This window comes from Jaculus jaculus, chromosome 12, assembly GCF_020740685.1.
Source record: "Jaculus jaculus isolate mJacJac1 chromosome 12, mJacJac1.mat.Y.cur, whole genome shotgun sequence".
Lineage (NCBI taxonomy): Eukaryota > Metazoa > Chordata > Mammalia > Rodentia > Dipodidae > Jaculus > Jaculus jaculus.
Genome location: NC_059113.1, coordinates 111,208,660 through 111,223,561, shown reverse-complemented (window position 1 = coordinate 111,223,561; position 14,902 = coordinate 111,208,660). Strand labels below are relative to the sequence as shown.

General features: G+C 37.6%; 1 long non-coding RNA gene across 3 annotated transcripts in view; it reads right to left on the bottom strand.

The window, feature by feature from the left end:
- Window positions 1-1,353: 1,353 nt before the first annotated feature.
- The window catches only part of LOC123453711, a 44,458-nt gene continuing 30,909 nt past the window's right edge, over window positions 1,354-14,902 (bottom strand). For all 3 annotated transcript variants that reach the window (XR_006632932.1, XR_006632931.1, XR_006632930.1), the window contains one exon: window positions 1,354-1,416. This is a non-coding gene — a long non-coding RNA (uncharacterized LOC123453711). The remainder of the gene's footprint in view (window positions 1,417-14,902) is intronic.

Sequence of the window (14,902 nt, the reverse complement as noted above, 5' to 3'; positions counted from 1 at the left end):
TAACACATATAACTTTGTATATAACTGTTAGCCCCTCACAACCTTGGGGAGATTAACTAAGAAAGATGAGAGTTGGTAGAGGAATAAGAATATATAAAAACTTTTACAATACCAGCTGAAATTAGTAACACTATTATTGTTCACTAAGTTAGTGTTTCTCTTAGAAAAATGAAAATAGTACCATTTAAATATGGCTAGTCTTATTTCCTAATATAGACACCACTCCCATTTAATGGTAAAAATCACATTTGTTTTATTATATGTTCACATATTGTTCAAGAATTCAAGATACAGCTGGGCATGATGGCACATGCCTTTAATCCCAGCACTCAGGAGGCATAGGTGAAAGGATCACTGTGAGTTTGAGGCCACAACAAGATCACACATTGAATTCCAGGTTAGCCTGAGCTAGAGTGAGACTCAACCTTGGAAAACCAAGATAAATAAATAAGACTGAGGGGAAAAAAAAGAATGCAAGATACATTAGCATGATGTATTTAGGAAGATGCTAAACATTTGTTTTTAATTTTTATCCACTTAACCAATTCTTATCAGAGGCAGGAATTATACTTGTGCTAGGAGTTGGGGATACACCATGATCATTGCCCTGAAAGAGAGTTTGGTTACAAATAGGGTTCAATAACTGAAAAGCAAGAGATGTCAACGATTATCACCACAGGCTTTTGAAACAATTTAGGGTGCAGCTTCACCTAATTTGTAAGAGGGTGTTGGGGAAAGTATCCTCAAACTCCTTCATGGAACACTATTGGATGTGCTATGATTTTACTGCTACTCTCCATATGGAGATTAAGCTGCAAAACTCATTTCCATGCCTATTAAAGAGTATTTAACTTCTTGGACCTGAGTTTTCTTGTGTAACAGGTCTAACTGGTGGATTTGAAAAGGTTAAATGGAATCATACCTATCAGTTTCTCCAGTGTTTATACCTCAGAATATTTCCTTTCTCTTTCAATTTCAGTTTTAAAAAATTATACTTTTATTTATTTTTTATTGAGAACATACTTTATATGTGTTGGTACCATCATTTCCCTCTTCCCTGCCCCAATTCCACTGAGGGCCCGCCTCAGTGGGGTTGCTGGTATTCCCCATAGGGTTGTCAGTTATGCACTGTGGGAACAAGCTTTCTGCAACCCCCACCCCCACACCTTTCACAAAATTTCCTGAGCCTTGGTGTGTGTGTTTTAAGTCTACTTCGGTGATGTGCTCTTAGGAGCCTCTGGATTTCTGCTTTGGTCTGTGTTGAATATCCTCAGGGTCTGTCTCCTTTACCCTGGCACTGGTTGTCAGGCTCACCATGGAAGCAGCACTCTTGTTGGTCTCCCCAATTCCTGTGGTTTCACCTGGGCCTTGGCTGAAATGTGAGGGGTGGTTTATCTCGTCAGGTCTCATTACTTTCTGAAAAAGAAAAACAGATTCTTCAAAACAGAATAAAATCAGCATAGGTTAAGTTGGATAACCAATATTAAGGATATTTTGATATATGTAGCCCCCCTTTCAGCCAAAAACTAGATTGACATTGGAGAGCATAATCTTTGTCTCTATAGAATTTATACATGGTTCCTAGTTCCAGATATGGGTTTCTTTCCACTGAGCAGATCTCTTAGCCAATCAGAAAGCCACTGGTTACCCACCAAAGATTTGTGCCACCATTACACTGATGTGTATTTCTTGACAGGCTGGTTGCTGTGGAGTGGCTTTTTAAAAAAACATTTTTATTATTTATTTATGAGAGAGAGATAAAGACAATGGGTACATCAGGGTCTCCTGCCACTGCCTTCTGAAACTTGACTCCAGATGCATGTACTACCTTATGCATCTGGTTTTATGTGGGGCCTGGGGAATTGAACCATGGTCCTTTGGCTTGCAGGCAAGAGCCTTAACTACTGAGCCATCTCTCCAACTCTCCATATCAGTTTCATACTGTTCATTTAACAATACCATTTGTTACCTCATTCATTAACCCCCAGGCTGGCCTCAAACTTGCTCTGTAGCTGGCAGTGTTCTTAAATCGATTCTTCTACCACTGTCTTCCAAGTGCTAGGATTATAGTATGACCCACTTGATTGGCTGATATTTAATTTTCTTAAAAACCTTCATTTTCAAGATATTACCACATGAGGGTAATACCCTACAACTTTGTTATTTTTGTATTTTTCTCTTGTTAGAGATGTTTATCTGCTCACTCTTTTGACCTGATGACTTCCTTTTAAAAAAAATTACTCATTTATTAGAAAGAGGAAGGGAGAAAGAAAATGAATATAGGTGCATGAGGGCCTCCTGCCACTGCAAACAAACTCCAGATGCATGTGACACTTGTACATCTGGTTTATATGAGTACTGAGGAATTGAACCTAGGCTGTCAGGCTTTGCAAGCCACTGCCTTTAACTGCCGATTCATCTTTCCAACCCCTTGATAACTGCCCTTTGCTTTGAGGCTAAAATCCACTAAAGGCTTAGCAGACTTAATTTTTTAGTCCCTACTTACCTTTTATAACCTTCAAAGCAAAATTAGTCTCCCTGACATCTTAGAAATCTGTGCTTTCCACTTGATAGTATATTACCACTAAAATTAAGCAACTATTTAGTTGCAAAATTACCTGTTTTATATTTGCTTCCAGCAGAATAACATTCACCTATAAAAGTAAGGAGTGTGGCATTTTATTTCATCTGCATGCCTAGAAATTACCACAATGTCTGGTACATATAAAGCAATAATACATTTGTCAAGAAATAAATGCAAATACCACAAGTGTTATTTCAGAGTTTGAATGGGTCTGGTTAAATATAGCTGATATTGAAAATGCCAGGAGTAATGGAGTGCAAATTCTTCCATGCAAACAGAGGATGAAGTAACCATTAATTATTTTCATAATAAAGGTATTGCTTCCTGCAGGAACATCATCCATCATTGTACTGATACACAGCTTGTTTCCCAGTATTACCCAAGAACACTCCCCATTCCTTACCACTGCATTTAAACATCTTAATTATTCCATTTTACTTCCCTAGTGGGAGTGAGCACTGGCTCTAACAGCTGGAGGAAAACATAGCAAGCATTAAAATTGAAGCATGATTTTTATTCCTTTGATTAGTATTTTGACAGCTGACATGACAGAAGAGCTATATATATAAATAAAATATGAGTAGTTTGTACAGGCCAGTGGAGAATGAAATTAATGTTAATTTTTCTTGCTACTGTTGCCAAGTAAATGAAATAGCTGTAATTCATTCCAAGTAAACAGATTTCCACCACGGCATTTCTCCCCATCCTTTGGTTAACAGAACTCTCTCTCTCTCTCTCTCTCTCTCTCTCTCTCTCTCTCTCTCTCTCTCTCTCTCTCTCTCTCTGTGTGTGTGTGTGTGTGTGTGTGTGTGTGTGTGTGTAGATGCACTGGAAAAATAGAAAAGAATGTTGGATGTCTTCCCATATCAAGCTTCTGCTTTATTTCCTTGAAACTGAATCTGAAACACATTTTTGCCATCAGACTGGCTATCTTGCAAGCCCCAGGGATTTTCTCCTCCCAGCAAAGTACTGGATTACAGGTGTGCATGGTCATGCACAGCTCTTTATGTGGGTGCTGGGTATCTGAACTCAGGTCCTCATGCTTGAGCAGCAAATGCTGTTCTCCACTGGGCCATAACTGCAACCCTTAGCAGAATGTTTATTACATCACTTCACTACTTACAGAGTGACCATGAAACAACTTATCTGTACTTTAGTTTCCTCTTCTGTAAAAGTGGGAAAACACTAATATTTAGCCTATTTTATATATGAGATAATATATCCAATATATTTATTCTAGAATTAATTTCTGTTAACTGTTGTTTATGTTAATGTGTAATAATTATGGAGAGAAAATGATAAAGCAAACACAGAGAAGGATGAAATTGAGGGTGAAAACAACAATGTCACATGATCTAAATATTTTAAGGATGTTTTGGTAGAAAACAGTGACTGAACTTGTCTATGCAGATGCTAGAGAGACAAGAAGCCAGACTAAATGCTGGTACTAAGAATCAAGTCTATCAGAAATTCTTTCTCCAGTTGATCCTAAATAACTGCATATATAGTTTAAACTCATCAGAACCATTTGCTAAAGCACTGTTTGGTCATATTCATCCCAGTTACTGCTTCTTTGTGGAAAAGTCTTTTATTCAATATGTAGGCATGACCCATAGTCCTTTAATTAGTATTTTGTCTTGATATGGTGCTGCTTTAAGAGATCCACATTCACAAACTAAATGCTACTTATTTCACATAAGACATATGTGGCAAGCTGATATATGTCATCAGGGCAACATATACTTCTTCTCTTGTAATAACTTCACATCCAATATAATTATTACCTTCCAAATCACTGTAGAATGCAGGCATGTTCCTTATCACAGTAATTTCTGTTCTTATTTCTTTGACATTTTTCCCTACATAGGCCCCCTGGAAAGTGTTATGGAAACATGAGATATTTCTTTATGTTAGTTTAACCTTCAGAGTATACTGGAGTGTGGCCAGGCTCAAATACAAGCAGAGCTACCAAAGAATGAATGTATATTTTTCTATCTTGGTATATCAACTATTTTAGCATAAATGACACACTTATCACCAAAGCCCTATGGAGATGACCTGACAAACCTGGCTGTCTTTCTGTGATAATCATCCATGAGATCAATGCTACAATGTATGATATTCTAAGATGTGGAACATGATGGAGGCCGTCATTAAAGAAACCCCAGAGTCAACAATCTCAAGGACTTCCCCAGAAGGTAGTTGTTCTGGAACAACACAGGTCATCAGTTCCTTGAAAGTGACTAGCTCTCACAGCAAGCACTAAGTCTAAGTTTCCTAGACATAACCAAAATGGAAGTTTGGTGATGCAACAGTGATTCTTCATCTGTAGTCCCTGAAATAACTTACCTCACCTCAAAGTATGATAGCAGTAAGCTGAAACAGTCCAGGCGGGCTGTTTCCAGTATTTGGCTGGGTTTACGTCAGTGATGTTATTCCCTAAGTTTCCTAGTCTTTTGGAATTCTGACTTTAGCTTCAAGTAGTCACTTGAGAAAACCTTTTAATAAAAATCCCCTTGAGACAGACATCTCTGGCTGGTTCCTCTCCAGTCCTCTATTTTGATCCATGGACAAGGTTCAAAAACTTAACCAAAATGAAAGTTTTCCTCTTGTTTTGATGGACTTTAGCTCTGTATTTTCATTGCCATCTGTTAAAAACAATAGATTCTCCAACCAAGAGTGAGAGAAACATGAATTAAAGGGGATAATTATAGTTAAATGAGAGACATTCTGATGGATGTAGCCACTCATTTTGGCCAACGACTAGAGGGAGCTGCAGTCTGTAGCCTATGACCATGGTATCCATAGAATTCAGACTTGGTTCTCTGTACCAGATATAAGTACTCTTCCACTGGGCATGCTTCTTTTCTAATCAAAGAGCTGCTGATTATCTGCAATGACTGTGTGCCATATCTATTGCACAGGTATGTACATCTTGGCTGGCTGGTTGGTTTTGTAGCTTGTAGGATGCCTCTGGACATTCCCTTTCACTTTGTGGCTCTTACAATCTTTCCACTGCCCCCTCTTCCACAAAATTCCCTGAGGTGTGGTGGGTGTGTTTTAAGTCTATATTAGTATTGTGCTTTCATAAGCTTCTGGATTTCTTTTGTACATTCTGAGTATCCTCAGTGTCTGTTTCTATCACCCTGGTACTCTTTGTTAGGCTCACTATTAAAGAAGCACACTTGTTAATCTCTACAATCCATCTGTAGTTTCACCTGGGCCTCGACTGATATAGCAGGGGTGGTTTATTTTGTAGATTCTTGCTGCCTTTTGAAAAAGAGAAACAGTCTCCAATGGAGAATAAGGTTAGCATAGGTTAAATGGGATAAATGTTGCTAATTAAGAGAGCCTCCCTTTTGGCCAAGACTAGTGGGAGCTTCTCACTGGAGTACATGATCTTGGTCTCCACAGGATTTGGACTCTGTTCCCAGTTCCAGCTATTGGGTTCCTTTCCACTGAGCAGACCTCTTAGCCAATTAGAAAGCCAGTGGTAGGCTAGGTACCACTATTGCACAGGTGTGTACATCATATCAGGCTTGCTGCTTTCATATAGCAGTATCCCCTGCTAGCATACAGAGTTATTGGCCATTTTTCCCCAGCAGCTCATGTAGTGCTTTTCATCATTATATAGCTAGACTATCTGGGAACTGGATCCCTTCAAGATTCTAGTCATATCTTTTTATGTTCTCTGTCAGAAGTATGTGGTATCCTCGGCAATACCTCAGGTGGATTATCAAGTGCTTTGACAGAAGCCTGTATTGTTTTGGGGACCACATAGGTCTCTCTAATCAACAGCACAGTGTGGGTTGTAGCCTATTTCTTGTACTGTAAGTTAGAAGCCAAAACCAGATGTGTTAGGGATAGGCTTCATCCCACCCTCTCCAGGGCACTTCTCAACAGGCAACCCCTGCATAGTTCTGTTGGGGTTACATCTTTTGGTCTGCTATCCAGGTGAAAGGTTTCTATGGTACCAATTCTTTTTTATTTTAATTTTGTGTGTATCTCCCCATACACACACTGCCCTCCCATCCCCCTTCTCACAAACACTTCCATCCTATTATCTGTCCCTTGAGTTGTCTGTCAGGCATGCCTGCAACTCAAGCTCTTCCGGGTGTTAGGAACCACAGATGAGGGAGAACATGCAACATTTGTCTTTCTGTGCTTGTGTGAGTTCAATTAATTTGATCTTTTCAAAGTTCTTCCATTTTTCTACAAATTTCATTATATAATTTTCCTTACTGCTGAGTAGAATTCCATTGTGTATATGCGCCCAATCTTCATTATACAATCATCAAACAATGGGCATCTTGGTTGATCCAGTTCTTAGCTATTGTGAATTGAATAGCTATAAACACTGAAGAGTGAAGCCTTTGGGGTAGATGCCCAAAAGAGGAATAGTTGGGCCAGTTAATAAAAACTCTATTTCCCTTTTTCAGGAGTGTCCATATAAGTTGGCACTCTCACCACTAATAAATGAGGGTAAATCTTCCCCACATCTTCTCCAATATTTATTGTCATTTTATTTTTTAATGATTGTCATCCTTACTGGAGTAAGCTGGAATCTCATAGTTGTTTTAATTTGTATTTACCTGATAGTTAAGGATGTTGAACATTTTCTTGAGTATTAGTTTTTTGTATTTCTTCCATAGAGAATTCCCTATGCAGTTCTCTGATCCATTTTTTGAGTAGATTGTTTGATATCTTATTACTTAGTTTTTTAGTTCTTTGTGCATTCTAGATATTAGTCTTCTGTCAGTGGTATAGCTGGTAAAGATTTTCTCTCATTCTGTGAGAGTCTGCTGGCTCTATTTATGATATCTTTGTCTGTATGAAAGCTTTTTAGCTTCATGAGATCCCACTGTTTGAGTGATTATTTAATTTCCTGGACTACTGGGGTATTGTTCAGGAAGTTTTTCCCCGCTCCTATATTGTGGAGAGTTCCCCCTATTTTTTCTTCCAGGAAATTAAGAGGTTCAGTTCTTATAGTGAGGTCTTTAATCCATTTGGAGTTGATTTTTGTTCATGGTGAGAGGAGTGGGTCTCATTTCATTTTTCTGCATGTGGTTATCCAATTTGACCAGCACCATTTGTTGAACATACTGTCTTTTCTCCATTGTTCATTGTTGACTCCTTTGTCAAACAATGGGTAGCCGTCAGTGCTTGAACTAAGAGTTGGGTTTTCTTCATTTCTGTTCCATTCATTTATAAGTCTGGTTTTATGCCAATACCATACTGTTTTAATTACTATGGCTTTGTAGTATAGCTTTAGATCAGGTATGGTGATACCACCAGAGGTGTTTATTTTTCTGAGGATATTTTGGATATCCAAGGCCTTTTGCCATTCCATATAAATTTTGAGATTACTTTTACTATGTCTGTGAAGAATGATGCTGGGATTTTTATTGTTATTGCATTGAATCTGTATATTGCTTTTGGTAGGATTGAAATTCTACCTAACCACATCCTTGGTTAGTGTATATGTCTACTAGGTCTAATTGGTCTCTGGTGTGGTTAAGATCTATTATTGCCCTTCAATTTTGTTTTAGGAATTTTCTGATTATTGTAATTCATTTTTATATAACAATAAATGTATAATAATTAAAACAATAACTTTCCTATGATAAATTTCACAACAACAATTCCTAATGTGCAATTGCAAAAGTGGTAAGTTACAATTTCATTATTTCTCTCCTGTTAGATATTTAAGTTATCCCAAGTTACATGAAGGCATCAAGATAATGTTTGCATCATGGCAAAATGATGTGTAACTTAGAAATGACTTTTTCCTTGGGGCTCTTCAGATGGGCACTGGTTTTAAGAACAAGTTTCTATGGAGCTTGAAAACTTCACAAAGTATCATTTACTAAAATATATATACTACCTGGCTAGGAAAGGTAGCTTCTGGTGTCCTTCTTGAAAACAAAAGCAGAAGTAAGTAAAACGTTGTTCTATTACTAAGCAGTGCTTTCCATATGATCCATATGCTTAGTGGCCAAGGTGCTTACCTACAAGGCCAAAGGACTCAGGTTTGATTATTCAGTACTCATTTAATGCCAGCTGCATAAAAGTGGAGCTTGTTTGCTGTAGCTAGAGGCCCTGGCGTACCCATTCTCTCTATCTGCCTCTCTCTCTCTCTGATAAATAAATAAAATATTTCTAAAAAGCAAATGATTAAAAATAAAAACAACAAAGTTGGGCATGGTGGCATATGCCTTGAATCCCAGCACTTGGGAGGCAGAGGTAGGAGGATCGCCACGAGTTCGAGGCCACCCTGAAACTCCATAGTGAATTCCAGGTCAGCCTGAGCTAGAGTGAGACCCTACCTCAGAAAGCCAAAAAATAAATAAATAAAATAAATGAATAAATAAAAACAACAACAGTTTCTTTCTCACAATTTGAGGTTGGCAAGTTCAATGGACCACTTTTTGGCTGCAAATTGGCTGTCTTCATGTGTGTCCCTATGGTGGTTTGAGTGTAAAATGTTCACCACACCCCTGTATCCTCTTATGTTTGTGATTAATTCACATACTTAATTCCCAGCTAATGTAGACTTTGGGAGTAGGCACTTTGCTGGAAGAGGTATGTCACTGGGACCTGCATTGAGGTTCATTTGTCCAGGCCCACTTAGGTGTTTATTGGCTCACTTCCTCTTGTACGGTGCCTGCTGCTGTGGGGGTGATGTCTGGCTATCTGCTCTTTTATATTTTCCATGCCAGGATGAAATTTACCCTCAAAACTGTAAACCCTTTCCTTCCCTAAGTTGCTTCTGATCAAGTGTTTTGTTCCCGCAATAAGAAGGTAGCTGCCGTAGTACCCATAATTTGGTAACAAGAATTTTCTTCTTCCTCTTATAAAGACACAATTCCCTTTGTGGACCTCCCACTCTTATAAACTCACTAAAATAATTATAGTGCATAGGCCTCACTCATTTCAAATAGTATCAGTTTGTGTCTTCAACATATGACACAAACATTCAGTTCAAAACAATAGGATTAAGACTTATGGAATGTTTCACAGATGGTTATGTAATTGTCAAGAGCATGTCATTTTAGAAAATAACAACAAATATGGAGGCTACGTTGTATTGTACATAGATTCTATTTGTTGTATAGAAAGGGAATAGATTTTCCAATGGACAATGAAGTCAGCATAGGTTAAATGGGATAAGCATTGTTAATTTAAGGAGATTTTGATGGGTGTAGCCCCACTTTTAGACAAAGGCTAGAGGGAGCTTGTCATTGGAAACCATAATCATGGTCTCCATAAAATAATGACCTGGCTCCCAGTTCCAGTTTGGGGTTCCTTGCCACTGAGTGGATCTCTCATCCAATCATAAGACCATTATTTACCCACCAAGGCTGTGTGCCACCATTGCACTGGTGCATAATTCTTGTCAGGCTGGTTGCTTCTGAATAGCTTAGACTCCTGCTTGCTCACACCATTGTTGGCCACTTTCCCCCAGTAGCTCATGTAATGTTTTCCAGCACTAGACAGGCTATCTGACCACTGTCTTTCTTCCAGATTTCAGCCAGGTCTCTTTGTGTTCTGTGTCAGCAGCATATGGTGTCTTCAGCAATAGGGTCTTATCTTTTACCTCAGGAAGGTAATCAAGTGCTTTGACAGTTTGTCTTGTTTGGGGACCTTTTAGGTCTCTCCAATCAACAGATCAACATGGGTAGCAACTGATTTATGGCATTTGGAGTTATAAGCCAGAGCCAAATGTTTTAAGGTTAGGCTTCATCTCACCCTCTCTAGGGCCCTTCTTTGCAGATGTTCCTCCCATACTCTTGTTGAAGGTTAAATCCTAGTTGACCTTCCAGGTATAAATTCATTTTCAGTTTAGTTTTGTGTTTATTTCCCTCTCCCTTCCCCCTCACCCTAAGCCCTTCCATCTCTATTATCTGGGCCTCAAGCTGCCTGTAAGGTAGGCCAATAACTAAAGCTTTTCCATGTTAGGATCCACAGATGAGTGAAAACATATGGCAGTTGTCTTTCTGTGATAGTGTGTGTTCCCTGAATATGATCTGTTCCAACTCCATCGATTTTCCTACAAATTTCATTGTATCATTTTTTTTTCTTACTGCAGAGTAGAATTCCATTGTGTAAATGTACCACAACTTCATAATCCATATGTCCAATGATGGGCACCTGGGTTGGTTCCAGTTTTTAGCTATTATGAATTGAGCAGCTATAAACTTTTTGAGAAAATATCTCTGCCATGAAGCACAGTCTTCATTCTCCATTGGAGAATCTGTTTTTCTTTTTCAGAAGGTATCTAGACCTGAGGAGATAAACTACCCCTCACACTTCAGCAAAGGTCCAGATGAAACCACAGAGGAATTCAGGAGATGAGCAAGACTGCTGCTTCCATGGTGAGCCTGACAATCAGTGCCAAGGTGAAGGAGACAGACACTGAAGATACTCAACACATATCAAAGCAGAAATCCAGAGGCTATTGAGAGCTACTTACCAATGTAGACTTAAAATATACCCATCAAGACTCAGGACATTTTGTGGGGAAGGGGGCAGAAAGATTGTAAGAGCTGCAGATTGGAGTGTCATATCTAATGTCATTGTGCTCCCCCCAATAACTAACTGCTGCTCTCATAGTACATAACCCACAACCCCATGGGAAATATCAGTAAACCCCCTGAGGAGGGATCTCAGTGGAATAGGGGAGGGGAGGAGAGAAAAGATGGTACCAACACATAATGTATCCATATAAAGTATGTTCTTAAAAAAAAAAAAAAGAATCAACACCTTTTCCTATGTTCTTGTGGCTTTAAAATAAAAGAAGAAAATCTCCCAAAAAACAAGGGAACAGAATAATTACTGTGGAAATCATCATTACATCTCTCAGAGATTTTCTTAAATATTAGACCATACTTTAAACATATGGAAGAGTAGAAAGTTATATGCTTCTGTCCTTGGAATGATTATTTGTGTGTGGACTTTACCTCCAATTAGCTCTAATCAAACCTGAATGGCAGCTCACCATTGCCACTTCAGAGCACGAGTTTTCTGGGAAGAAATGATTATCCATCCATACAACTAATATTGTTATGAGACACAAGAGATACAAAAGTTGTTTACTTTGTGGTGACTGAGTTCAAGTGAGGAAATAGTTACCTATGCAGTCAAGTATAATGTAAAACAAATGCAAATTAGGATGCTGTGGAAATATGTGTAATGCTACCCACTACCACAGATGTTGGGATGCAGGAAAGGTTAGTAGTTGGAAGATATAAAAGAGCTAAAAGTAGATTCTATTCCAGGGCACTGAGGCAAGGGTAAGGTCAGGATTTTGAGGGAGTCAAAAATAGTTCTTGTGAGTTATAGCATGTTAGGCAAGGACTATAAATAGATGGTAACATAAGGACTGGTGAGAGTCATATTAAAGTATTGGTAATTTGTTTGAATATAATATTTGTGATGGTTAAGCTCTTTTGTAACTGCTACAATAATAATTCATTAAAGGTATTTACTGAAGAAAATGACATATTCTGGGTCATGATTGAATGTTCACTCTGGTCGTATCATGGAAATAGTCTTGGAAAATGTAAAGCTTGTGTATATTCTAGCAATAATTCAGATGGAAGATAATGGGGCCCTGAATAGTGTAGTGGTGGAAGGCACCAAGACAAATTAATGCATTTGAAAAATATTAACACTATATTTTAAGGCCATGCTTACTGGCTGGATGGTAGTAGGGAAGAGAATATATATTCAGGACTTTGACCCTGGGTAATTGGATAGGTGCTATATCACTTATTAAAGATTGGAAGATAGGTGTGGGGGTATGTGTCTCTAACCCTGCTACTTGGGTGGCTAAGGCAGGAATGTCATGAGTTCAAGATCAGACTGTCAAACATAACAACATCCTGCTTCTAAAAAAAAATAGAAATTGACGAGATTCAGTTTTAAAATAAGCTGTTCCATGGAAATGAAATTAGTGTTTACATAATGTCATTGCTAATATTGAATTATCTCAATGTAGTTTATTATGCCTCCAATTGCATAAAATATACAGTATACAGGTGGAAAATTTAAGGCTAAATGAAATGAAACTTCAGATTACCAAGATCATAAAAGATGACCAAGACCTAACATGGCTATCATTTTTCTTACTGCACTCTCTTCCTCTCCCTAGAAGCCACATTACCTCCCATGGGGGATAATATCTTTAGTAGTAATACCAGCCATTTCCTGAGTGATGTTCAGATAACCTGATAAAGATGATGTTTCTTTCCTTGCTGTTGAGTCTACTCCTCAAGCAAAGCAATTTCACCTCTCTAGAGCTTTCTATAATCTCTGACTCTTTCTGAAAAGAACCTGAACAAAGCTCCCATAACTTCCCTTCAAAATATCCCACAGATACATTAGAACTGTAAATTTATTTCAGAAAACAGTTAAACATTGAGAAGTAAACCCCTTCAGATACCCAAATTATCTATTCTTATACTATTTTCAAATTATTGGTAAATTATTTATCATGGGCTGTTTTAATGTTCTAATCTATTTTCTGGAGTTATTTTCCCTATGGTACTGTCTCAGCACCAACATTTTTCTGACATGCATGTCAAAATCTGGTTTGTACATACAAATCAAGTGAAATCTAATTTCTCAAATATGTGAATAAATTAAGTAGTGGATAAAATCTTCTCATTCTTATTGTTTTCTTACATTTTTATTAGAATTTTGTGTCAGGTTCAAATCTTTTTCAGAATCTAGTGCTAGGAGATTCTGGGGAGGTAATGGGAACAAAAGACCTTGGATAAAATCATAAAAAGAGAGAGAGCATCTACATAGAGTAAGCCATATTCTGTGATAATGATGGTTCTCATGAACCTTGAAGTACAATCATATATAAATACTGAAAGTATTATCACTGATTAGAGTGGTGATGACAGCATAAGTATTATTTTTTTCTAAGTGAGATTGTATATGAGATGTAAGATAATATAAAATAAATGGTTATAAATGTCACTATCCTCTGTATCTTTCAGAACTGAGAAATAGAAATATATATATAAGGCTATATGACCACCCTCTAGTTATGAATGTGAGTTACAAAATTATATAAAACCACAAAGCATTTTGTTGAAAAATGATGTATTAGTTTTCAATAGATATAATGGAAGGGTAGAAATGGATGAAGGTGGAAAATTATAGGTTAAGACATTGTAAAATATTTCAAACAAGTGTTTGAAATGGCAAGACTAATATGAATTTCCAGGAGTTTATACTTTAGTGATAAAACTATTAAGAAAGTATAGTTATTATTTTAGGAATTGGGATAATGGTCACTCTGGGAATATTGCACAACAAAGAGACCCCTAGGAAGATGGCACAATTCTATTCTTTGTCTTGCTGATGATTGCATGGGTATTTATGTTTAATATTTCAATATCCCATCCAGCTATTTGTGAAATCATTCTATACTTCCTTATTCTCATATGATGCTGAGACCTGTGTGACGTAAAGAAAAAGAGATACCAATAATAATATCAAGGTTTCATGAAAAAATAATATAATGTAACTTATTTAATTGTTATTAAAGCCTTATGAGATATTTCAATTCTAGATTCACTTTTAATTATGTCCTAGGATCTGCACAGTAGCTTTCTTTAAGTTGTTTGGTTACCTTTGCACTTTTTTCTCTCCTTTGTTCTTCCTCTTTTGAATTATGGTTTCATTTTTTAAAGTTCAAAACTATTTCATACCCAAATATGACTATTACATTTAGATCTTTGTTTTTTGAAAGCTAGTTGGGATTTATAGAATCATTATCTTGTTCTTACACAGAACACTAGAGTAAACCAACTATTACTTATCTTTGATAGTTTTTTAAATTATTATTAGTTATGTACTTATTCAGTGTGTAAACACATGATGGTACTTATCCTTTCCCTCATCCCTGTCCACCCCCTCCGAAGGTACTCTCCTCCTTGGGGAGGCAAGTTATCCCCATGGGTATTGTGGGTACTGCATTGTGGGTCTGGCCATCAGTTATGGGGAAGAGGCAATGTCTCTGTGCGTAAGATCCCAACTTGTGACACTAACAATTTTTCCACCCACTCTTGTGTGAATTTCCCTGAGCCATGTTGGGTTCATTTTAGGTCTACTTCAGTGATGGGCTCTTGGGAGCATCTGTGTCTCTGGATCTCTGATTTGGTAGGAGTTGAATGTCTTCTGTGTCTATCTCTTTCACCCTTGTGCTAATACCAGGTTCAGCAAAAAAGCAGCACTCTTTTTTTGTTGTTTTTGTTTTTGTTTTTCAAGGTAAGGTCTCACTCAAACCCAGGCTGACCTAGA